This window comes from Pan troglodytes, chromosome 10 (assembly GCF_028858775.2).
Source record: "Pan troglodytes isolate AG18354 chromosome 10, NHGRI_mPanTro3-v2.0_pri, whole genome shotgun sequence".
In the NCBI taxonomy this organism is placed as follows: Eukaryota; Metazoa; Chordata; class Mammalia; order Primates; family Hominidae; genus Pan; species Pan troglodytes.
The window spans coordinates 109,912,429-109,938,828 of record NC_072408.2 but is presented as its reverse complement, the minus strand read 5'-3'; the positions used below and the strand labels follow the sequence as shown (position 1 = coordinate 109,938,828).

General features: G+C 37.3%; 1 non-coding gene across 1 annotated transcript; it reads left to right on the top strand.

Annotated features, from left to right (window-relative positions):
- Positions 1–2,319: 2,319 nt before the first annotated feature.
- Positions 2,320–2,384, top strand: LOC112205128 (U7 small nuclear RNA). The gene has a single exon (XR_002938982.1). It is a non-coding gene; the product is annotated as a U7 small nuclear RNA (small nuclear RNA).
- Positions 2,385–26,400: the final 24,016 nt, after the last annotated feature.

Genomic DNA, 26,400 nt, shown 5'->3' with positions numbered 1-26,400 from the left:
GTATATATATATATATATATATATATATATATATATATTTTTTTTTTTTTTTTTTCTTGGTGAGATGGAGATTTACTCTTGTTGCCCAGGCTGGAGTGCAATGGCGTGATCTCGGCTCACCGCATCCTCTGCCTCCCAGGTTCAAGCGATTTTCCCGCCTCAGCCTCCCGAGTAGCTGGGATTATAGGCATGTGTCACCACGCCCGGCTAATTTTGTATTTTTCGTAGAGACGACGGGGTTTCACCGTGTTGCCCAGGCTGATCTCAAACTCCTGACCTCAGGTAATCTGCCCGCCTTGGCCTCCCAAAGTGCTGGGATTACAGGCGTGAGCCACTGCGCCCGGCCCCAAATTTATATTTCATCAGGAGGCAAAGGACACGTTGATCAGCTCCCCATTTTGGCAGTAAAAATTTGCTCCATTTGACTCTCCTTATCAGAGGTGCAATAATATGTTCACATATCGATCCATTGTTTCACAAATGTTCTTTGATAACCCAAACACCAAGTCCAAAGCACCCCATGACTGAACTCATGCTCATGTGCTACCTGTGCAGATGATCTAGACCAAATCAAGCTACAGTTTTATAAAACCCATCACTGTTTTCATGATTTCCATAAGTGAATCCAGTCCCTTACCAAGAAAATCCAAATGCTATGGGTAGAACTGGGAGAAGTCCCTTTTTGTTCACAAAAGCAAGCCTGGGTCTTTGAACTAACTTTTGGAGATAAATATCTATGTTCTTAAATGAGCACATACTATGTGTCAACTACTGCACTAAATCCTTTACATGTACTAAATATCTTACTATCTTATTAAATTCTCTAAACAACTCCGGGAAGTGGGTAACGAGATTCTGCTTTTATGGATGAGTACTAAGGCCAAAACTAGCCATGGATAAATAAATTACTACCTTCTCCATATGCCCTAAATAGCAATAACCTTTACAATGATTTTACTTTAGTGTCTACACAATTTTCTAAGATGCTCTTTTGACTTTAATGTGACAGAGGAAATAAAATAGCTTAGAATTCTTAGCTTCCAGTATATGATGGCTTTGCTAAGCTGTAATTGGGGTGTGGAGAAAGGCAAAGGCTCTCATAATATCATGTTAAAACTTCAACTGGAACACAAAAAGATGTCCAGGTTATTTTATGGTCGCAATAAAAAATAACCCACTGACTCTTTAGGGTTTCAACTGCAGTTCCACAATTTGAGAGCATTTATTGCATGGCAGCCTAGCAATGAAGAAGGAAATAATAGTATGAGAGATTAATTCTGAAAATATTTAGAGATTAACATAAAGACTTTATTCCCTTTTTGCAAGATGATGTGTGACCAGCCAGAACTCAATGCCGTTTTTACAGTGTATTTTTAGTTCTGAGACTTTATCAGGGAGACTGAAGTTCAGTGTACAATTGGTCACGGCAAAGACCAAGTACATTGAGACACAATTATGCCAGGATGCTAACACTCGTTAGTTGTTTGGGCGTGCCTTTTTTGCATGGCTTGCAAGTTTTCTTGCTTGCCCTGGTAAACACTGAGTCATTTCCATGAATCCTCTATCTGATTGGTAAATGGCCTGAGCCACTGTCCCTGGGTGGATATGTCTGCTTTGGGGTAATAAACAGAAAAAGTCAAGGACACATTTGAAAGTGAGGTCCAGGCCTTCTGTCCTCAACAGCATTGTTTCTAATTCTGATTTGTCATGGATTAATAATACTGCATTATGCTTTTCAGTTTACAAAGTACCTTTATATCCAAGTCTCCTTGCATTCTCATGCAAGGGGACAAATATACAAAGCTGAGGGGTAGAGAAGGTAACTAACTTGCCCACATGATAAAAGCAGAAGTGAAAGAGTTTAGGTCTGCAGTTCCCACACTCTGGTGTTTATCAGAGGGCTTGTGTGCTGGGCCCCAACCCAGAGTGTGTGAGTCTGCAGGTCTGGAGTGGAGCCTGAGAACTTGCATTTCTCACAAATCCCCAGGAAAATATTGATGCCGTTACTGCTCCAGGGACCACACCTTGAGGACCATCAGATTAAGAGACAGACCATCTGAGTCCTAACCCAGGGCCCTTCTCTTTAGGCCACGCTTCCCGTGCACCACAAATGGCCATAACTCCCACTGGCTTTCTATCCCCACCGTCTAAAACTGATCTTTCTTTAAAACGTAAAACACAAAGTTGTATTTGAACATTTTAAACCTGTCAACAGAATGTCTCCCACTTTATTGAAACACTTTAAGAATAATGGAAAGCATATATATGTATTTTTTTTTCTACTGGGAGGGAAAGAACAATTACTAGTCACGGTATTAAAGGTTGTTTGTCAGTTTTTAGAATTTTTCTAGTAGGTTTTCTGATTTTCAATAGAAAACGCCCCCATGAAAGTAAATCAATCAACCAATTGTCTATTTAAAGAAAAACTATAATTTAACAAAAAAATCTAAACTGTTGAGTGTATAGTAGCATTCATGTACATGGCCCCATTTGCCAAAAAGAAACATGTAAGAGATGAAATAAATGTGCAACCTGGTTGGAAATGGTATTTCTATGCCCTGAATCCTAGGTAACTGTTCACAAAACCATGTATCTGAGACATATATTGGAAGAATTCCACAGTATTTAGGAAAAGCAAATTATTTCCACTTAGAAAGGAATTAGCATATTCCAAATTTCCATTATTAAACTTTACTTACCTTAAACCAAACTCTCTCAAATTCAGCACCATTGACACTTTGGCCGGGATGATTCTTTGTTGGTGGGGTCAGGAGGTTAATATGTGCACTATACGACGGTAAGCAACATCAAGGTCCTCTACCCACTAGATGCCAGTAGCACCCCCTTAATTGTAACAACCCAAAATGTCTCCAGACATGGCCAAATGTTGAAAACCAAAACTTTAGGAGAAAAGAACTCAAATTAGTTGAGTTCCTACTCCATACCCCGGAATGTGGGAGCATTTTGCATGCAAGATATTTGGGTTATTTAACTTAATATGGGTTGAGAGATGCTGAGGAAGCCTCAGCCCCCAAACACCTTCCTTCTCTTCCTTGTTGCTAGATCTGAAATCCACTAAATATTTGTTTCCCTTTGGGCTAAACATGTTTGTTTCAGTGAAGTCCTTTAAAGGTGGAAGGACGCCGAAAGCAGTAACCCACTACCACTCATATCTCAGTATGACTTTAGTTTAGGGACAATAGAAACAGGAAGAGAGGCTAGAACAAGGGTGCCCAATGTCAGGAAGAAAGAGTAAATAAAAAGCACTGAACAAATTTCACCGTCTCCACAAGTTTTCCAGTATCTTTTCCAAAAAAAAAAATGATGGGTCAAGCTGAATTCCTCAAATGTGGCTATCACAATACATTAGATGGTTGCAAACCTGTCGTTTCATAGCCTTGGGACTCTACAAGCTCAAAAGTCTCCTTCCTGTCATTTATTCTTTCAGTCATTCAACAAATGCCTAATGAACAAGATTACATGACCAGTAAATGGTGAAGTGATTAGAAGTAGGCCAGCAGGTACAGCACTGTGTGGTGAGTGCTACAGTAGAAGGACGCAGTGAATGCTATGGGATAATAGAAGAGAAGTATCAATCTCAGCCATGGAGAGCTTGGCATACCAGGGAGACATGAAGTTAGAGCTGTAGAGACCAGATCGTGAAGTCCGTGGCATTCCAAGTTAAGGACTTAGTTTGCATTTCATCTAGCAGCTTAGGGAAAGCAATGAAGTACTATTAATTTATTATTATTGTTTTTGAGACAGAATCTCACTCTGTTGCCCAGGCTGGAATGCAGTGGCACAGTCTCAGTTCACTGCAACCTCTGCCTCCTGGGTTCAAGCGATTCTCATGCCTCAGCCTCCCGAGTAGCTGGGATTACAGGTGCTTGCCACCATGCTCTGCTAATTTTTTTGTATTTTAGTAGACACAGGGTTTCACTCTGTTGGCTAGGCTTGTCTGGAACTCCTGACCTCAGGTGATCCGCCTGCCTCGGCTTCCCAAAGTGCTGGAATTACAGGTGTAAGCCACCACGCCTGGCCACAATGAAGTAGTTAAATCAGGGAATAATCTGACCACCTATCAAAATGAATGAGGTAAAATTTGAGATAGAAAGGAGCAAAGGCATATTCTTAAGCTGAATTCCTAATTTTCCTAAGCTAAATGCCTCATAACGCTTAACTCTTTCCTTCAAGTCCCAAGATTGCATCTTTGTGCTGGCCTCATCCTGGCCGGGCCTCCTACCTGTTCCACATCCACAGGCTAGAAAACACACTTCACTGGTTTTTGCACACAACCCTGTGGATCCCATCTATTTATTGTTAATGAAATTTAAGTTGGGCATTATTTATAAAGAGATGTTTTGAGTAATATGATATGCAGATAAGACCACAGCCTAAAACTCATCAGCCTCTTATCAGAAGTTGGAGCAATTCTGGAATTGCCAAAGCCTTCCATGGAATGTCAGGCTAGAAATAGAATAGACAGGGTTTGTTCTTATCGTTGTAGATTTTCTGACTCTACAAGATTACCTCAGAACAATTAGAAATCATTTCAAATACTGATTCTTCATGTTCTTTTTTTCCTATCCTTGTGATAATGTAGGTAAATTCTGAAATTAGAATAATGGAGTCATGACTCTTAAAATTCTGTGTGAATTCTTAGCATGATGAAAATGTGCTTCTGAAGGGTGCTTCGAGTGAGCATTAGGGAATGAGAGATCACCGGATAACAAAAGTGCTACTAATGCTGTCTTGTATGCCCCTAAACTCGTACACGAGGAGCTGCCCTGAAAGAATCAAAAGGAATGCAATGCTTTTGAATCTGTCTACCATTTCTCAAGGATCTTTACATGACACCATTACTTTCCTTAAGAGACCACGTTTCTGGTAACTTTTTGAATTTCTTCATGTGTGCTTTGAATATATGTAGTAAGCACTCACTAATATTCATCGAATCAATGAATGACCGAATGAATGGTAAATGATGTAAACCTCCACAGAAGGCTAAATAGAAGGCATAAAAGAGGTTGTTGTTGGAATAAACCAACTAGTAGGAATTCCAATTACATTTGTGCAAAAGTGAAATTTACAGTCATTGACTTCAAAACATGAAAATTACCCTCAGACAGGAGAAAATAGAAATCATAAAAAGTTTTAATACACATCAATGAATAGTCACAAAATCAAAGGGAACAAGTGTTTTTTTTTTACATTTCTATTATTTTTTAATGTTTCATTTTTGTTTTGTATTGCTTTTGGAATTGGTTTAAAGGGAAATCACAAATAAAAGCTAAGTAATAGAAAGAAGAAATAAATAAGACCCCAAACTAGGTTAAATTCACTGCAATAACAATAATTCAGTGAACTCTGAGTTTCCTGGCAGTTAAAACATGTAGAGTTTTGATGAAAACCAAGAACTGCCTAGTGCTGTCTGGCCCTTTCAGTCATTATTGGTGCTGAGAATGTGGGAAACATGACTTCTAACAGGTACCAAGTACCCATTTGGTGTCACCACTTAAAAATCTATGTGCATATTTACTATAGATGACTAACAATTAGTGGTTCCAGGATATATTCCTTGTTTGTAAATAAAACCCTTGCCAAATCTGTCTTCTCAAATGCACATACCAAGTTTAAAATGTAGCAAGTTATCCTTTTTCTATAATCTAGAAGGATTTTGAAAACAGGTAATAAAGCTGGGGATAGTTGTTTATTTGTATTCATAACTCATAAAGATTTGGGGCAGCTTTATTCAGTACTTGCATTAGCCAGAAACTTTGTGTAGTATTTTTTAAACTTTATTTTAGTTATAATATATTTCAAAACTTAAAAAAAGCTCAGAAAGTAACATATCAAACTTCTTTGTACCCACCACTTAGATTTTAACAAAAATACTTTGCCATAGTTGCTTCAGAGCTTTTGTTTTAAATGAAATGGATCTGAAGATAATCTTTCCCATTAAACTCTTTCTTCATTCCCAGAGATAACCCTTACTTATCCTGAGGTGGCTATATATCCTTCTATACTTTTACGTTTACTGCATACATATGTTACCATTAGCAATATGTAATCTTGCTTTGTGTGTTTTGAGAATTTATATAAATGCCTTCATACTCAAGGTCTATTTTGATAATTGCTTTGTTCATTAGACAAGTTTTTCTAGTTTCACCATGTTGATACTTATAAATCTCTTTCTCTGATTTTTTTATCCTATATTATTTCAGCATGTAATGCATTTGTTTATCCTCTGCTGATGGACATGTGGGTTATTACTCTCCAAAGAGGTTGCAGCAGACTGTGTGGTTCTGATTCCCACGCAAACCTTGACACTGAACACCATCAAACCTCTGAAGTCATCAGACTTTTATTTTTTATTTTTTGAGACAGAGTCTTGCTCTTTCGCCCAGACTTTTATTTTTATAAACTTGAGGCACTTACATTGTCTCACTGTTGCTTTACTGAAATTTTCCTGGTTACTATTGACGTGTTTTGATATTTTGACTCCCTGTCTGTGAATTACTTCATTAATAACCATTTCATTGTGGACATTGAGTGGGAGGAATTGTTTGTTACTTAATTAACAATAGTTGAAATTATTTATATGTTTTGGATGCTAATTCATTGTCTTTAATCTTTTCATTTGCATTTTAAAAAATCTGTGGCTTCTCTTTTTTATTTGTTCATGGTGTCTATTTTGATATAGATATTTAAATTTTAATGTAGTGCCATTTCTAATCAGTCTTCTCATTTATGGCTTATGCTTTTTGCATCTTATATATGGTATTATTGTTCAGAAATTATATAATATTTAATTATATTATATAAATTATATTATGTAATTATAATAAAAGCATTTTCTCTTTTCTCTTTCTAAATGTATTAAAGTTTCGCATTTCACATCTAGAGCTTTAACCCATCTGGAATGGCAAGCCGGATGTCCCAGAACCATGTTGTCAGTGTTTCTCCCCTACACCACCGCCTCTCACTCTCCAGTGATCTACAATGTTACCTTCATCATATACCAGTTTTACACATGCTCTGGCATGCACCTACAGACACACACACGCACACCCGTATGTGTAAATGGGTTCACACACACACACATTCTCTCTCTCCTATATGTGTAAATGGATTTGTTTCCAAGTTCTCTAGTCTGTTTCATTGGTCTGTTTGTCTACTAGTACATCAATATCATCCTGATTTTATTAATCTAGCTTTATAATAACTTAATATCTGAACAAGAAAATTTCCCCTCCTAATTCTTCTTCAAATTTTTATTGATCATTCTTGGCACTTTGCTCATCCATATTAATTTTAGAATTAGTTTTCTGTCAAGCTCATGAAAAACTCTGTAAGGTTGTGATTAGTTGCATTGAATTTAGAGATTTATTAGATGAGAATTAACATCCTATGATATTAAGTCTTCCTACAAGGACATATGTATCTCTCTTCAAATATTAACATCTTCCTTGTGTGCCTCAACAAAATTTTATAATTTTATCGATAGGAGCTTTCACATCTTTGCTTGGATTTATTCATAGGTAATTTGTAGTTATTTATATATTCTGGAAAAGTTCTTTTTATATTGTGAATACAAGTGCTTTGTCAGATATGTGTTTTGCAGCTATTTTATCTTGGTCCTTGGCTAATTCACATTATTTTTTATTGCAACTAGCTAAGACCTTCCATACAATGTTGAATAGAACTTGATAACTGGCACTCTTGATTTGTTTCTGACTTTGAAGGAAATGCTTCTATCAATACTTATGTTTACTTACAGTTTGAGACAGATTGTCTTTCAGAAAGATTCCTTCAATTTCCATTTCGTTAAAAGTTTTTAAATAATTACTGGGTTGTATTTTCTCTGTTTTTTCAAATTACCATTTTTTTCTTTAATCTGCTGACGTGATAAACTACATTAACCAATATTTCTAATGTTAAATACTATGTATAAACACACACATACACACATACGAGATGGGTTCAATTAATTGCTATTTTATTTGTGACTTTTGCATTTATACTTCTGAAGGAGATACGCCTTTTAAGTTTTCTTTCTAATACTGATTTGTCTACTTTTGCTATGAAGAGGTAATTGGCCTCCTTAAGTGATTTGGGGAGTTTTTCCTTTTTTGCTCTTTTCTAAAACATCTTATATAACAGGACAAGTGTTCTTGGAAGGTTTAAGAGGGCTCTAGTAAAATTATAGTGGCCTATTCTTTTTTATAACAAAGAAATTTTGGATATAGATTAAATTTATTTATTTTTTCCTTTCTTTTTAGAAAATTATTATTATTTATTTTAATAGGTTTTTGGGGAACAGGTGGTGTTTGGTAGATTAAATTTATATGATGATTAAAAATAAATCTGCTCATGTCTTCTATTATTTTTTCTTTAATCAATTATAGTTATTTATATTTACCTAGATATTGTTCATTTTTATAATTTGTGTTAAATTAATTGATATTATGTTGTTTAAAATATCACTTAATACTTTTAAATATGTTCTATGTCTGTGTTTATTTGCCCTTTTAAACTTTCTAATTTTGACTATTTCTTTCTTCTCTCTTTTTTTTCAATCAGTCAAGCTAGAGAATGATGTTATTAGTCTTTTCAATAGAAAAGCTTTTGGCATAGTTGTTTTCTCTTTTTCTTTTTCATTAATATATTCCCTTCATTATTTCCTTTCTTCTAGTTACTGTAGATTTACAATGTTATTCATTTCCTAATTTCTTGATTTAAATGTTTAACTCATTTTTAATCTTTCCCCCTTTCTAATTTGTGTTAAAGATTATAAATTTTCTCCAAGTACTAGCTTCATTTTATGATCTTTAAAAGGTAGTGCTTATCTTGTCATTTGATTTTAAATATTTTGTAACTTCAATAACACATTTTAAACAGTAAATTATTTTAAAATGTTTTGCTAATTTTCAAATATATTGGCAGTTTCTAACTATAATTCTATTTTTTTATACTTACTCGTGCCAAGGTGTAAGAAAACAGATGTGTATTTCGATTTTCTGGGGCTTTTTGACAATTGCATTGTGACTTTTTGTTTGGTCAAATTTGTAAATGTTAACGGTGTGCTTACTTCAAGAATACTATTTTCTAATTTGGGGCTGTAAGTTTCCAATGTGTAACATATATAGTTAATCGTTTTTATTTTGTTTTGCAAAATTTTTCGTGACTTATAAAAATTATTTTTTCTGCTTAGCTGGCTTACTAATTTCTCAAAGAAGTATGTGAAAACTGCAAACCGTGTTTGTTAATCTGTCATTATCTATATCAAGTTTGCCAATTGCTGCTTTACATAGTAGAGTCTATATGATTTAGTTATTTCAGGTTAAGATAGATAGTTTTCTAGTAAATTGTTCCTTTTATCACTATTCTTAATAATTCTTGGTCTCTTAAAGGCTTATTTGCCTAACATCAATAATGCTGCATCTGCCTTCTTTTGGTGAATATCTTTTCTGGTATACACTTTTCCTTCTTACCCCTTTCAGTCTTTCATTATTATATTTCAGGAATGTCTCTTAGAAACAGTCTAAGCAAGATTTTATATTTTTATTCCATCTCAGAATATCTTTCTTTAGAATATGGAGTTAAATTAATTCCTATTTCTTGTGATTATTGATGAACATATTACTTCTTTTTTGTTGTTTGACTTCTAGTTTTATTTTTACCATGCTTTCTTTTGTTGGTGCTTCTTTTTTTCTCCTCTTTTCCTGCCTTCTTGAGACGATTCCTTCTTTTCCCCGACTATGCATTGATGTCATATATATTATTTTCATACTTTTACTGGGTACCCATAATTTTTAACTCTGTATTCACAAAGCTTAAAGTTTAACAATATCCCCACATTCCCTCAGAAGAAAACAAAAAACTTAGATCACTCATGCCACTTTTTTTAATGTTACGGTTGTCTAAAATTATAATTCCATATTTTTTAAACAAACCCAAATTACTCTTTTTAAAAGAAAATAGTCAATGCTTGTTTATTTTTACCCACATGTTTATTTTATTTTTATTCTATTTTCATTATTTTATTTTTTCACCATTGCTTCTTGCAGCCTACTCTTTTCAGTTTCAGCCTCTTTCTTAGTCAAGCGCATCATTTAGTAATTTTTTTTCAATGAGGGTCTGTGAGTGATAAACTGGCTCAGTCATTTCATGACTGAAATGTCTTTATTTACTCACATTCTTAAGTGTTAGTTGATTTAGGCATTATTTCATTATCTTCTGACTTCTATTTGTATTGCCTGAAAGTCTTTTGCCACCCTACTATTCCACAGGAGGGAATATATTTTTTACTCATGATGAGGTAAAAATAAGTTTTCTCTACAGTTTCATTATGATGTATCAGGTATGGATTCACCCTTTTCAGTGTGCTTGGTACTAATGTGCTTCTTCAGTAGATGGATTTGTGTTTGTAATAAACTCTGGAAAATCTCAATCAATTTTTGAATATTTCCTCTCACCCATTCTCTAATCTCATCTTGTGGAGCATCTATTAAAATCATCCTCTTTCACTATGTTATGTCTTCCTTGTCATTAACATCTCTTTCAAATGTTTTATCATTTCATCCCTCTATGTAGCATTCTGCGAAATTTCTTCATATTTAGCTCCAGGTCATTATTTTTCTCCGAATTTGTTGTCAATTTGTGTATTGAGTTTTTAGTTTAAATGAAATTCTACATTTTAAGCCGTACCTTGTAGCTTTTCTTCTAATCTACTGTCTGAGTTTTCAGTCTATTTTACATTTTCTACTTAATTTCAACTTTTATTTTAGATATGGGAGGTATATGTGCAGGTTTATTACATGGGAATATTGCCTGGTGGTGCTGAGATTTGGTGTACAGATCCCATCAGCCTGGTAGGGAGCATAGTACTTGGTAGGTGTATTTTTTTTAACCTTTCCCACGGACCCTCTCATAGTCCATAGTGTCTATTGTTTCCATATTTATGTTCATGTGTGCTCAATGCTTAGCTCCTACTTTAAGTGAGATCATGGAGTATTTGGTTTTCTGTTTCTGCTTCTGCATTAATTTGTTTAGGATTACGACCTCCAGCTCCATCCATGTTATATTATCTTTTAAATTAAGGTTCTTATTTTCAATTTTATTATCTCCTTTGGACATAATAATATCTGAAATTGTGGGGGTACTCATCTTTCTCTTTATGGTGTCTGCTGATTCTCCCTTACAGTGGATCATTCTCCCATATGATTGTAATTTTTGACATCATCATTATATGTATTTTCTTCTTTTGGGGTTCTACACACCAGGATAGAAGAGTCTCTATACAGTGTACAATGGATTCATTTGCTTTTGGTGGTTGGCCCAGATATTTCTGTATAAGACAAATCCTTACTTGTGTTTCTTTGCTTAGAATACCAGTGCAGTGTGGAAATGTACATTCACATGCCACACCTGCAGGCAATTCAGGCTTGGGTTTTGATACTTCATGGGGAAGGTGGAGACTTTTTTGTCCTGCCTAGAGCCTCAAACAGAAACAAATGTCCTTGCTACTTCCATGACCTTGTGTGTGAAGATGACGTTCTTTCCTTCCTTGTGTGGTGGGGCAGCCCCACCAGGGTTAGAACCTTATGTGGATGCCTCAGGTTCAGCTGCACATCTTGAGTGGCCCAAGGCCATATCTTCTTTGTTTTCTCTTCCTATAAACATGGAAAACCCGGCCAGGCGCAGTGGCTCACGCCTGTAATGCCAGCACTTTGGGAGGCAGGTGGATCATGAGGTCAGGAGATTGAGACCATCCCGGCCAACGTGGTGAAAACCCATCTCTACTAAAATACAAAAAATTAGCTGGGCATGGTGGCGCATGCCTGTAGTCCCAGCTGCTTGGGAGGCTGAGGCAGGGGAATTGCTTGAACCCAGGAGGCGAAGGATGCAGAGAGCTGAGATTGTGCCACTGCACTTCAGCCTGGCAACAGAGTGAGACTCCATCTCAAAAAACAAACAAACAAACAAACAACAACAAACATGGAAACCCTAACTCCTAGCTATTGGTATACAGATCCAAACTGACGTCCCCTGGATGGTATTCAATTTGTTTGTTCAGTCTTCACTCTGGCTGTTTATGCTGATATCTTGGAGTATATCTTTCTTTATTTTGAACTTATGTGTGTTTAACTAAACCATGTTATATTTCATCAATACGTGTATGCGTTTTGTCCAGGAATGGGCTCTGTAATGAGTCTGTCTATCATGTTGCCAGACTGTAAGTGCTTACAGGTAATCTTACTTATACAGATACATACGTTGGAGTACTGTTTTTTGCCATTTATTAGCTGTGATATGCCTTTTTTTCTGCTTCAGTTTTCTCATTTAAAAATGAATTTATTCATAACTACTGCATTTGACTGTCATAAGATTTAAATAAAATGATGTATATAAGCTGGGCACAACGCCCACATATAGTAGCCACATAATAAATGTGAGCTATTGGGCGTGGTGGCGCGTGCCTGTAATCCCAGCTACTTGGGAAGCTGAAGCAGGAGAATCACTTGAACCTGGGAGGCGGAGGTTGCAGTGAGCCGCGATCGCACCACTGCACTCCAGCCAGGCGACAGAGCGAGACTCTGTCTGAAAAAAAAAAAAAAAGTGAGCTATTATATGAAATTGATTACTATCGATTAACTTATGTTGAATATTTATAACTATAGATTTTGGAGATTATTGTAATCGTTTTAATATGTTTTTAGTAAGTATGAACTTATGTTTGTATGTAGTGTGCTTACATTTTATTTTCCAGAATCTTAAAGGAAAAAAAAAATATTGGGCTCAAAATATCTTCTTTCTGATGATTTCTCAGGGTCCATAGGGGCTATGATTAAATAAAATTAAAAAATCTAACAGATAGTGGTACATTTCGAGTTCAAATAGATCTTTATATGCCTGTGACTTGTCTGCTAGCCTATCTACCTCTCTGATTCAATGTGCTACATCCAAAGCTGAGATCCTTTTCCCTGTGTCCTTGTTTATGTGAGAAATATTTTCAAGGGAGAGATTCAAACAGTTAAGGAAGATCCTTACCTTATAGGCAGTAGGGATCTAGGAAGGGATTAAAAGCCTAGGGATGGTGTAATCCAGTTTGCATCCTAAAGAGATGGCTGTTTTCGGGGAAGATGGGTTGGAGGAGGATGTAGTAGAATTCTGAAGTGGTCCCCAAGCTTTCCACTTCCTGATGTGCACACACTGTGTAATCCCCTATGCTTGAGTTTGGAAGGAACCTATGGATATGATGGCTCCCTTGATTAGGTTACATTATATAGCAAATGATGGTGAGAGAGTCACTCTTGTGCTTAGTTAGATTATGTCTAAGACTGTCTTAGCATACTAGGGTGGAGGAAAGATGAAAGTCAGTGAGATGTGTTTCTGCTGGTCTGGAAGAAATAAACTCTCATGTGTATGGAGAAGACCTGTGGCAGGAATAATAGGTGACTTCTAGAGCTGAGAGTGGTCTCTAGTTGATGGCCACCAAGAAAGCAGGCATTTCAGTCCTACAACTCTAAGGAACTGAGGTCTGCCAACAGTCACATGAGCTTGGTAAAAGACCCTGAGCTCCAGAAAGGAACATAGTCCAACTATCATCGTGAATACATCCTCATGAGACCCTGAGTAGAGAATCCAGCAAACCTCAACCTGACATCTGACCTACAGGAATCATGAGATAATAAATAGGAGTTGTTTTAAGCTGCTAAATTTGTGCTAACTTTATACATTGCAATAGACAAGCCTGTCCAACCTGCCTTATTTTGTTGTTGTCATTGTTCTGTTTTATTTTAAGCTTTTTAGCAGTGAGAAGCCATAGTTTTTAGTTTCTGTCTGTACCCATATTCTGAAAAGAGCAATGAGGAAGGGACTTTACTGGCCCAACCAGAAACAGAAACTAAGAACCCATGACTGCATTCTCTCCCTTGGACACCCTAGTAAGACAGAGAGATCAGTTGGGTTACTGTAACGGCTCAGTCCCAAATGAGACAGATCTAGATTAACACTGAGTGTTCTGGAATGGAAATGATGACAGTGTTGAAGGAAGATAAATTAAGAAGGTAGACATGAACTTAGTCATCGAGTAAATGTCAACATGGAATGTCCCAGAATGGCCTTAAGGTTTTGGGGAAGATCTTGATTCTTTTAACCAAATTAGAGAAAACAAAGGTGAGGAAAAGTTTTACCAGGAACATAATGAGTTCAGTTTGGGACTGTTAATAAAAATGGTCCCAATTATTTCTCTCCATGTGAACATGCTTCTTTGCAATGGATCTTTGCACTTCTTACCACCAAGAAGTGGAAACCCATTTCACTCCTCTTCTCCCACCCCTTGAATCTGGGCTGGACTTGAGTCTTGTATTGGCCAATAGAATAAAGAGGAAGTAATGGCATACCAGTTCTAACTCTAGGCCTCAAGAGGCCCTGAACACCTTTGCTCTTTCTCTTGGTACCATGCAGCCCCATGTGAGCAACTCTAGGTTAGCCTACTACTGGATGGAAGACTACATGCAGCAGAGATAGGTCATCCTGACTTATTCTGGGCCAGGCAGGCCTTACCTTAGCAGACAGCTGACCACAGACACACGAGTAAATCCAGCCAACACCAGAACAACCACCTTGTTGAACCCAGCCCAAATTGCCAACCCACAGAATTATGAGCTAAATTAGTAGTTATTGTTTTGAGCCACCAGGTTTTGGGGTAGTTTAAAATACAACAAAAGCTGACTTTTACAGACATTAATTTTGAGGCACTTATGAAATATCCATTTAGGTATGTTCAGTGGGTAGTTTGGGTTCTAGACATGGACCATAGCAGAGCAGATGATGTTCTAGATAGAGATTTAGGAGTGATCAGCTTAGGGATGAATGTTGACATCAAGGATGAACATGAGTATAGTTTTTAATTTTCTGAACAAGATGTCAATTTCTTGATGATAATGGCTATTGTTAAATATTGTTCTTTATTCAGCTCTACTGCCATTATTTTTAAGGAGAAACTATTATGAGATGAACAATTAGGAGAAATGCCTATGAGAGTAATCAACTTTTCTCTTGAGCTTATCTGAGGTGTTAATGCAGCTTGAATCATTCCTCTCAGAATGAAATGTTTGGAAAACAAAGTTTAAATTTGCCCTTTCACTAGAAGGGCAAAAAAAAAAAGTTTTTACCTTTACTGTTCTACAGGCTAGTGGACCATTCTACCCAAGGCATATCCATGCATAATGTGTGCTACTCAAAAGAGAGAGATCAGCAACAGTCAACCTAACTTGCAAGGTCTTCTTTTGATCCTTGTGATAACCTTGTGAAGTTGGTATTAGGATTATCCCATTTTCCAGGTGAAGAAATGGAGGCTCCCGAGTTTAAAATGATGCTCAAGATTACCCAACAATTATATTTAAGAGCCAGGATTCAAACCTGCTTTTAAATCAAAGTCTCTCACTCTTTCCACCTCACTACCACATCCCAGAAGACTTTTTGAATGTATAATCGAATTCAGTTCTCACCACTATCTTGGGAGGTACTCCTAGTCATCCAAAAACCTCTTTGCCTTATATATCTTTTTATTTGTCCTCTCCAACACACTATTATACAGTTTATTTTACCCTATCTAAAATCCCTTGTAAGCCTCTCCACATGGCCCAAGAAATAGGGCAGAGCCAGACTGGGTTATGCTTCCAAGTGAGTCACGCTAACCTATCTTGTCATTAGAAATGGCTCTGAGTCTTTATCTGCCCACAAACTCTAATTAATGATCATTTAACTGTACTGTCAACTCTGTTTAAATTTGAGTGATACCAGTTGTTTCTTCCTTGGGCCAACCAATAGCAACAGGGGAAGGCATTCATGCATGCCATTGTCCGGGTGGTTCTGGGCCTATAGCAGCCCAGTTTAATGGGCATTCAGAGCTCATTAGTGAGGAAACACATCAGGAGTGACCGCTCCGGTGCCACACGTTGCAACTAATAGCCCTGCCGAACAGAATCGTTTCTGTTTCTGCTCAGTTGTTGTGAAATTCTTTCAATGTCAACAAGTGGTCGTGTCGGCAGGAGCCCGCCATCCTGCCCAGCAGTTTTATCCGTTGCTCTCCTGAGCCAGACTTGTGTCCTCCTCCATTGTCCAGCCCCACAAAGGAGCCTGAGCAATCACAAAGCTTTCACAGCCATTCATCATCAGCTCACCGATTCTGCGGGCAAGATTGCCCGCCAAAGTTTGGGCCAGTCCTGTGGGGATGGCATGTATGGATCCACAGGCAAGACACACTGGGCCTCTACCCCCTGCCTTGGGGATCTGAACAGACAGAGAACAGTACAGACAGTTTGATTTCCTCATCCAAGCAAAAACCAAAATTACATGTAATATGGAGAATCAGACTAAAAATGCACTTTGAGAAAAACAAAAAAATTGCAGGTGTGGCAAGCTTGGGTAAATTATTCCATCTGGCAAAAATATTCTGTAGTGGAAAAGAGAGGAAATTCTAATCAAAGTGGGCATTTGGCACCAAAAGTCAGCAACAGGTTTATCTACTCAAGAGATGCATCTTCTCTTATTCACAAAAAACTTGGTATATTTGCTCAGTCCATAGAAATGAAAGTTGTCTATAAAACATCATGCAAACTTTCTAATCTATATTAGGGTTTTAGAAAAAAAGGGCTTTTATCACCAGGTTGTTGAGAATTGGTCCTATTTGCTTGAAATACAGAAGCACTAGAAAATGGTTTCCCAAGTATACTATTTTAAAATCATAAGAAAAGTGCCGTATATTTTAAGTAAAAGAAAAAACTGTGCTCTCCTTGGATGATATACTTTCTTCATTCTTTCAGTGTTCTCTGAAATAAATATCTGTTATAATTGGCTTCGTATTTGACAAAGTAGGCAATGGTCAAAGTGATAAAAATTCTTAACTCCTTAGCTCACCCTCCAAGCCCCAGTCCTGGGCTCTGAATGTCTTCAGTGTCCAGTATCTGTATGCTCTTGTAAATACCTCTTTCCTCCACTGGATTTTTAAATTATTGGTTTGTGCATCTGTATCCCTTGCTAGACAAAGAGCTGCTACAAAGCTATTTCTACTTATTGATAATTTTTGGTTGACTAAACACATAGAGATGAGTAAATGCTCAATAATTGTTCAGTTAGGTAATCCACATCACAAAGTTGTCAAAAAGTGAACTATGTGTTTGCATTTTCCATCTAGGAGTCCAACAAAATATCATCAGCTATTTAATATTTTGGAGCATTTAATATCCAGGTCATATTTCAACTCACAGCCCTTGCAAATGTGGAGCTTTAGGATACAGTAGTTAAATAAAAATTACTTCCAGATCCAATATTTATGGTAGGATGAACAATTTTTTTTATTGTCTACATTGTCATTGACAAACAATATCTAACTGAATTTCTTTTTTGTTTTCCTCTTAAGATGTGCTTTCCTTTCTGCTATATCTGTTATCTTTGTTACCATCACCTTAGCTTCCAGTTATTGAGAACTTACTATGTGCCAGATACTGCTTACAACTCCAGTCTTTGCTCAATCAAATCCACCCAGTTGCTTTTATTCATTCCGTGAATATGTAGGATAGCATGATGGTTTTGCAGTCCCTGTAGGCATTATTATATGTGGAACTCTTTGCAAAGCCTGCATTTTAAAAGATTCTGAAATACTTTTGTGGGTGTCCTGTTTCAGATGCTAGAAAGATGCTAATGGACCCTTCTGACTTTCTTTTTGGTGCTTCTCTTAGGCAGCATTTTCAAAAGATCACTAACTCATACATGGGCTTTACCTCTCTAGATGAAGCTGCACGATGTCAAGGTAAGCAAATGACCCTTGCTTCTTTTCAGGGTGAGAGATGACATGCATTGATTTCCAAAGAAGTTCCCAGATGATGGCTGAAACGCAGACTTTGAATTGTTTTTGCAATTATTAAAATAAGAAAAACCAATAATATATGAAGTCTTTATTTTTTTTTTAAATAGTTTCTCTGGTATCTTTAGTAAGTTGGTTCTGACCTACACAAATGTCATTTGTTTGTAAGGGCTGTATATGAATTACTTCATTTAATCCTTCTAAGGATTTTATGAGGTAAGTCTTAATATTATCTCCATTTAACACATTAAAAAAAGATGCCTAGAGGAGCTAACCAATCTGCCCATGGTTAGGTACCTAATAGGCCACAGGGCCAGGTGTGATTCTCCTTTCAGGGCCTATGTGCTCAACAAGTGTACATATTTCCATTGGTTTCCATTCTGAGGCCATGGCGGAACCATAAATTTACCTTGCATCCTTTGGCAGTTGCAGATAGAAATTTCCTTAAATAAGTTTCTTGTAATGCTAGAACTGCTTTGGCAATATTGGCCCAATATTTCCAGAGGGATGTTGTCTAAGAAAGCCTTTCTAAATGCAACTTGCAATCTCTTGTTCTTCAGGTCATACGAGGACAGCTCTTCACCTGTATGACCACCTTGAACTTTTCACAATAGGACATGAAGGTGTTTGTTTTGTTTTGTGGCTTGCAGTCCCCACAGCGTGTCACAGAGGAAGTGATATGGAACTATTATCAAATGCAGCTTTTGTGTCCCATCCGCATGAGTGGGGAATGAAGGGCTTTGCAGCGCCTTTCTTTGGGGGACTTTCAAAAGGATAATTGAATTGTTTAAATCAAATTTGGGTGCCTCTGTCACAAATCATTACCTGTCTTTCCTCTATCTATCTCTTTGTTTTTCAAATTAATGGCACATACCACACACTGACCTCCATTAGCTTAATTTGGTTGAGACATTTTCCAGTCCGTATCATCAAAATGAGAGAGAAAATTATGTTGGCCAGGGAACCATCTGTACAGTGCAAAATGTTAAAGCAGCAGGCATTTTTCTATATTTTCTCATTTTTGAAAGACTCTGTATACAACTCTAAATACTTAAAGTCACTAACTCAACACATTTCTCAGATTACTAATTTAGATTTCATAAATGAGACTGGTATTTCTGTTGCCTAGGATGAAATTCAAACTATTCTTATATTCGAATCCTAAGACATGCACTACATAAAGAATGCTAAAGCCTTTGTCTACTTAATCAAATGTTTCTCTTAATGGAGAGTGCTATATATAGCTCTCTGTATTCTCTAGCATTTCACAAGAAGTGCTATGAACTAAAATCATCTCCAAACCCACCGGCTCAGCACACTCAATTTTTAATGTGTTGACACATTAACTAGAGCTAATTGCTTTCTTTTGTAAACTAAGTGATACTCTAACTTTCCAGTTAGGTTAGTTATTTTCAATATATATCTGAGATTAAGAAATATGATCTGTAGATTAAATGGTCATAAATAATTCAATTCAGCATAAACTTTTAGTATGTGTTCCAGTAATTTTGCCAGGCTGTAAGGACACAACATTGAGAGGAAAGTACACTCTTTAGTAGAGAAAATGTACAGTGATTGTTTGCCTATCAACATCACAATGTATTCAAAAATCTCTTTATAAACACCATATAGACACAAGGAGGAAGCCTGGTGAAGTACAGTAGAAAAGTGGCAAGACACTAGTTGTTGGCCCTGGTTCTTCCTTTACCAGATGTGTGACTGCAAGCATGTCACTAAACTGTGCCAGGTCTCAGCTTCCTCATGTGTTAAACCAGGGCCTTGAACAAGATGTAAGTTTCTCCACCCATCCTCCACCAAGGACCCTTTAAATATCTTTTCCTCAGCTTCCTTATGTTTTGAAAGAGTTAATCTAAGAAGTATTTATTGATTATTTGCTATTGTTCATTAATAATTACTTTCTACTAAAAATCTTTATGGTATTGCCAATCAGAACTTTTCATAAATATGGGACCACAAGGTTGCCAAGCTAATTTGATATGATTGTAACTGAAATCAATAAAATCATACGTTAGTAAGTCAAGGCCAGAGGTGCTCAAATTTTTTCCTTTCATGGCACCCTTGAGGACTCAAAAAATTTTTCACAGTGCCTCAAGGCCAAAATAAATATCTAAAAGTTCTGTTTATTAAGTACTTGGGTCCGAACAACTTAATAGGCATTTATGTCCTACGAATTTTTATTCAAATGATAGCCATTTTAATAAAAAATACACCTAAATTGAAAAAAAAATTATTCCATTCTTATAAAACCATGATTATTTACTAACAAAAAATGTGTGCTTGTTGGGCACTGTATGCCTTTACAAACCTTGTAATCAGATAATTTCCTGTTCTACATTCACTTTCACATGGCACCTGATTGCTTTTTACGGCAGCAATGGCCAAAAACTCAGTTTTACAAAAATAGGTTAGCAAAAGAAACGGAGCAAAATCTAATTTTGAGACCATGAACTACTTTGAGCTAGAAATGTGCCTGGTGTCTGACAGATGTTGAGTGTTGCTGTGTTTTCCATAAATTTAGAATTATCCCTCAGTGCCCCATGAGTTCACTTCAGCACCCCACCTCAACCCCAGTGATCCCTGGCACACAGTTTGGGACCCACAGAACTGGGCAATCTTATCATGGTCAAATGTGTAATTTTCACTAGGTTTTCAGAAAATTGTTCTAATAAGACTTTTAGAGACCTCACATCAGGAACCACTAGACCAGAAGCTCTTCAAAGTCCTCCCGTTCAACTCTAATATTGTGGCATTTATTCACTCAATACTTACTGAGCACCTACTATGTGTCAGGAATTGATCTAAGCTCTTAGGACACAACAATTGAACAAAACAGATAAAAACCCTCTGCCTCTGTGGAAATTTTGTTCTAGCAGGGAAAGACAGAAAAATAAAATTATCATAATAAATAAGTGAGGTGTATGGTATGTTGGAAGGCAATGCATTGTAGGGAATGAAGGGTAAGGTCAATGCAATTTTAAACAGGGCCATTGGGAGTAGATCTTATTGAAAAGGTAACATGTAGGCAGACTTGAAGCAGGTGACTCAGTCCTACCCAAATCTACAAGAGGAGTGTTTCAGGCAAGGAACAATGGGGCACAGGAGCTAAGGCAGAAGAGTACCTGGTGTGTTCAAGGGCAGCAAGGAGACCAGTGTGAAGGGATCAGAGCTACCAAGGAGTGGCAAGGTAGGAAAAGAGGTCGCAGATAAAGTGGGGCTGGAGGCAGAACAGGCAAGGCCTGGTAGAGCAGCATAAGAGCACTAGACTTTATTCTGAACCTGATGGGGCTACTAGAGGTTTCCAATGAGGGTATGACATGATCTGACTTACGATTTAATGGGATCACTTCAGCTGCTGTGTTGAAATAGACTATGAGGGAAGGGACCAATCGGGGGCTATTACCATAATCCAGGTGATAGTTGGTGGCAGCTTAAAACAGAGTAGCAGCAGAGGTGGTAAGAAACGCTGGCGGGATTTTCCAATTGATTCTGAGATATAAAAAGTGAAGTCAAAATCACCCCAAGATTTTGGACCTGTGGTAAAATTAAATACTACAACTTTAAATTGTTTTAATTGATTTTATGCAGTCCATAGAATAATAAAATTAACTTTGATGTTACATTTTTAATTGCATCTAACCTTTTATACTCAACACTACTTAGCTCAGGAATTAAACAGCTTTACTAGATGATTACTTCAGAACACATTAACAACAGTTCAATCCAACCGGACACATGACACAAACCACAGATATTTAATGAAGGAAATAATCTTTTTTCCAACAAATGTGTATCTTGAATTTTATGTGGCAGGCAACATCTAGGCTTTCTAGATGATTTAAAGAGGAATCTATTCTATTCCTACTTTCAAGGGTCACACCATTTATGAGGGTAAATAAAACATGTACATATAATATATTTAAAGATAAAAGGGTCATAAATGAGGTGCTGGTGAAGAGCTGTGGAAAGTCAGAGGAGGAAGAGATGACTCCCAGCTTTTTATGTGAAAGGAAAGTACCAGGGGAAAGAACTCATGAATTAAATGAACCTCTAGGAGTGAATACCTAGAAATACCTAGAACTGAATCCTGTTGAGATAATAGGGAAGAATAGCCTCTGTGGTCTATGGATTAAGACAATTCAGGAATGGGTTGTTCCCTTTAAGGCTTGTAGGAGGTAAGATTTGTTTTGATACCTATATAGTAAAGCCATGAATGGGGTTTGAACTTCATTCAATATGAAAGGGAAAACCACTCAAAGTGTTTTAATAGGGAACTAACTTGAAAGAATCCAGACTTGAAGAAGGTTAGCCTGACAGCAAAGGGCAAAATAGGTGGGAGGAATGAGAAACCAAGGATGTAATGGCATAAGTAAGATAGATGGTCATAAAAACCTGATATAGGCTAGTGGCAGGGAAAGTAGAAACAAAGTCATTGATTTAAGAGATTTTAGGGCAAGTTGTTTCTCCCACCACTGTCTTGACCAGGAGGAAAATCTTGAGCAGATCCCTCTCATATCTAGCCAAATACACTTTGGACTTTTCCTCCCACAGCACCACGCCCTCCCTTAAGTATACAGACCAGAGTCCATTCTCCAACTCAAGAGGTGAGTGGGAGAGGAGAAGTTAGCAAAGTAAGTGAAAGGAGGCTGCCTACACAGAGGACTGAGCAAAGTCTTAGGACTTAGGACATCTAAGTCTTGAGTCATTTCTGCTGGCTACTATCCACAGATTAGCACCAGATGCTACCATGAAGAACCATTACTAGAGCTGCCCAGCATGGCCATGTATATTGCTTGCTGAGATGAAGCTTCTGTGAGCAGTGAACACTGGCTTAGATACCTGCGGTTCATGGGCTTGGTTAAGGATGATGTCTGTCCCCAGGAATGCAGGCTGTGCAAGTCCTGAATGTGGTCAGTCCTGGTATCCTTGTCCTGGAGCCCACCTATTTCCCTCTTTATTCACATCCCCTTTGTTCCTCTCACCTTTCCCTCCAACCCAAGACATCCTTATCTAGTGTATATGCATAAGGGAGCTGAAATTGACTACAAATTTCTCCACATATAATGTTTACACTGAGTTCTCTTGGAGTCTTGGCTTTCGAACTCAAAGACCAAGGATTGTTTTGTTCTGTGGAATTTCTTTACTGCCATCTGGATGGCAGTCATTGTAGGATAGAATGTGTAAATGGGCATGGCGGGGAAGGGACAATGGAATGTACTCTCCAGTTCATCACGAAAATATCCTGCTGCAAAATGCTGCAGAGATTGAATCTATAGACCTTAAAGCAGGTTTAACAGCAACCAACAAAGACATGGTCAAGCTGAACTGGAGACTCATAGGACAATCTTGAAAAATAAGAAACCAGGTGTGAGAAATGAATGACTGCAGCAGCCTTGGCTTGAGGTTGATTCAAAGTTTTCTTTATAGAGGAAATAGTAGGAATCATGGGATAGGATAGAAATGCTAAGAAGAAATGTTGAAAGAAAAGAGAAGGGATGCAGCAAACAGAGCCCCATGCAAGGCCAGAAAAGAGAAAAGATGCCAAAGTTATAGCCCTAAGAAAGGTCCAGAGATGTGGACAGGAAGTGGTGAGAGGAGTCAGAAGTGAAACAGGGAAGAGGGAGACCCAGGATGGTGGCGCATCACATAGGTGTCAGGCTAAGCGTTTCTGGACAGAGCGGCAAAGAATCATTCTTGCTATAGCAAGGTTGAGGACTGTGAAAAGGGTTTGGCCACTTAGATGCCCTGGCAATAGCCTTGACTGTGAAGTAATCACTTATTTCTATATGTGATTATCTCATGATACAGTCCTTAACAAATGCTGTAGCAATGGCTTGAAAATTCTTCAGTTGGTACTTCATGATATTCTATTAATACTGGCTGGATAGGGGAGGGTAGAGATTGGGTGATGAGTGTGGGGAAGGCAGGAGAATACGTGGCACTGAAGTCATTCAATAAATAAATAGCATTCTTAGAATGTCTCAGACGAATTGTGAATTACTGTAAAAGGTGTTATTCTGTTGTTATAGTAATGCAAGCAGCAGCTCCATGTAATTAAGAAGTCTGTTAACTTAGACCTCATGGTGAATATTTTCATGCTGTAATATCAAAAGGACTGGAACTCCAAGGTTACTCTCTGGTAGGTAAGTGTCACAAAATCCCAAATTCATATGCTGTTTTTTCCCCCCGTGCAAACTAACAAAAGAGTGTGTGTAAGGAATTTGAGATTAGTTCTGTCTATTGTTAGCTCCCTGCATCTTCAAAGCATATCCCCGGGAACATCCTACCAGAAAGCGAATGATAAACAAACAACTCGTTTACTTCCTGCTCTGTTCTCCAGTGACTAAGACTTATGGCTGAGAGGTAATAGAAATCTCTTGAGCCTTGTAGATATTGGAGGAAACTAACATCCTTTGTGGTATCCCCAAGAAATTTTACTAGTCAGAGAAAGCTATTTTCTAACAAACAAGAACATAGCAAACCAAACAAACAAAAAAAAAATCTGCTTTTCCCCATATATTGATCCTTCTCTGCAAGTGCTGTGATCAGTTACCACCACAGCATCTGTTACAAGTACTTGTGATGACAGTCAACCTGCCAGAGACCTTTCCTACTGATAAACTCTTCTCTAATAGATATGACAAACCAATAAATTAAATAGTTTAAAAGAGACTTTTCCTCCTGGTGAGGACAAGATTTGGTCTTGTAAGAAAACAACATTGTGCATTCAATGTTGTTTCGATCTTGGAAAAAAAGGTGATTTCAAATGAAATCCATTATTGTTCAATGTGTTTCTAAAAGCAAAAGATGGATGAAAACCCCAAATGTCTTTTAAATGAAGGACAACAGATCTCTAAACTAGGTAACTGATGCATAAATAACAAGAATCTACCCCTTCATCATAGTACATGTGGCTGACAATAGAATGATCCCAGTTTCCAGATTAATTACAGACCTGCATTTTCTTCTACTAACATGATTTTTTTTAGATGGAACTTTACATGTTTTCTGTTCCTTTCTCCTGTTTCTATCCCAAACCAAAGAGAGAATAGCTTCTCTATCATTTTTCCATACCAGATACAAAAACAAAATGAGGAGAACGACAAGAGTGCTCTGTGACTCCAAGAAAATGTTTGTTCTTGTATCTTTTTTTTTTATTTGAGGCAGGGGGGGAAAAAACTTCACAGAGGAGTAAACCTGAGACACTGATTCAAGAGCCAGACAGTTCAATGAACAGGATAATCGGGGTAGTTTTTGACAGGTGCGGCTGCCTGCCTATAGCTGGCATATAATCATTACCATTTTAATAAAGCTCTAATAGGGGGCTGATCATTCAATGGGGTGTGAGGATCCTAATTCAGCTCCCAATCCCACATGAATGTGGTAGAATTTGCAGGCTTTGTTTTCCTCTTTTGTACCCCTGAATGCCAATAATTACTGGCTATAGATTCAAAAATTCTTAGAACTGGAAGCTAAATTAGCTCTCCTAATACTGCACAAGAATGTCAATACTCATAAAAAAGGAAGCAAGTGGTTTTTTTTGTATTCTTTTTTTTTTTTTTTTACACTTGTAGGCATTGTGAAGACCAGCAGTTGAAGTGGGCTGGCTTACAGCATGAATAATGACATTACTGTCTCTCTCATGAAGAGCCCTCCCTCTCTCAGGAACAAAAAGTTATCCATTGGTTCTAATAAAATAAGTCTTCTAAAATCATACATTGATTTTTAAGTTTCTGCTTTTCTTAATGTGAAAGAATCCACGTCCTCTCTCTGGTCTGGTTTAAAGGCAGAATTTGTAAATATTCTACAACTCCCGGTTGAAATGTAGGTATCTTTCTGGGGAAAAAAAAATGCCTTAACCTCCCTAAAGCCTATCTCCAAAGAGAATATTCATAATCAAACCACTTGGATCATAGGTGGAATTGTAATTATAACTATTATGATATTGGAGATCATTATTTACATAGCTCAATGGGCAGAACCCCATGCTTAATGTCTTCTATGGGATTTTTCATCTGATCTCTCAACACCTCTATGAGGTGGATTTTTTTTAGGCCCATTTGCAGAGGGTGACACTCTTTGAGTGATTAAACATTTTACCCAAAGTTACACATCTAGCAAGTGCTGGAGCAAGGACTCAAACTTCGCATTTCAATTTGTGTTTCTTCTAAGGGCCATTTTTCTGAAGCTCCTCAAGGCTTCAGCATTTAATTCGGTGGTGACTGTGCCTCATCCCGAATCCAATCCAATGTCACAAGGTGCCATAGCCATTCACTTCCCCTGTGTCGCCAGAAACGTTTCCTCCATAAAGCCAAAAAAACCTGATTGAGATCATGCTGTGGCTGATACTAGGAACAAACAAGTGCATTTGAATTTTCTTCCTTCAGGCATCAGACCACGCTAAACAAGTCATGGAGAATGAAATCTTAGCAAGAAAAATTTAATTGTTGATAGCTAATCTTCAGAATAGTCCATCTACACTGATGACTTGCTCCATTGCTATCCTT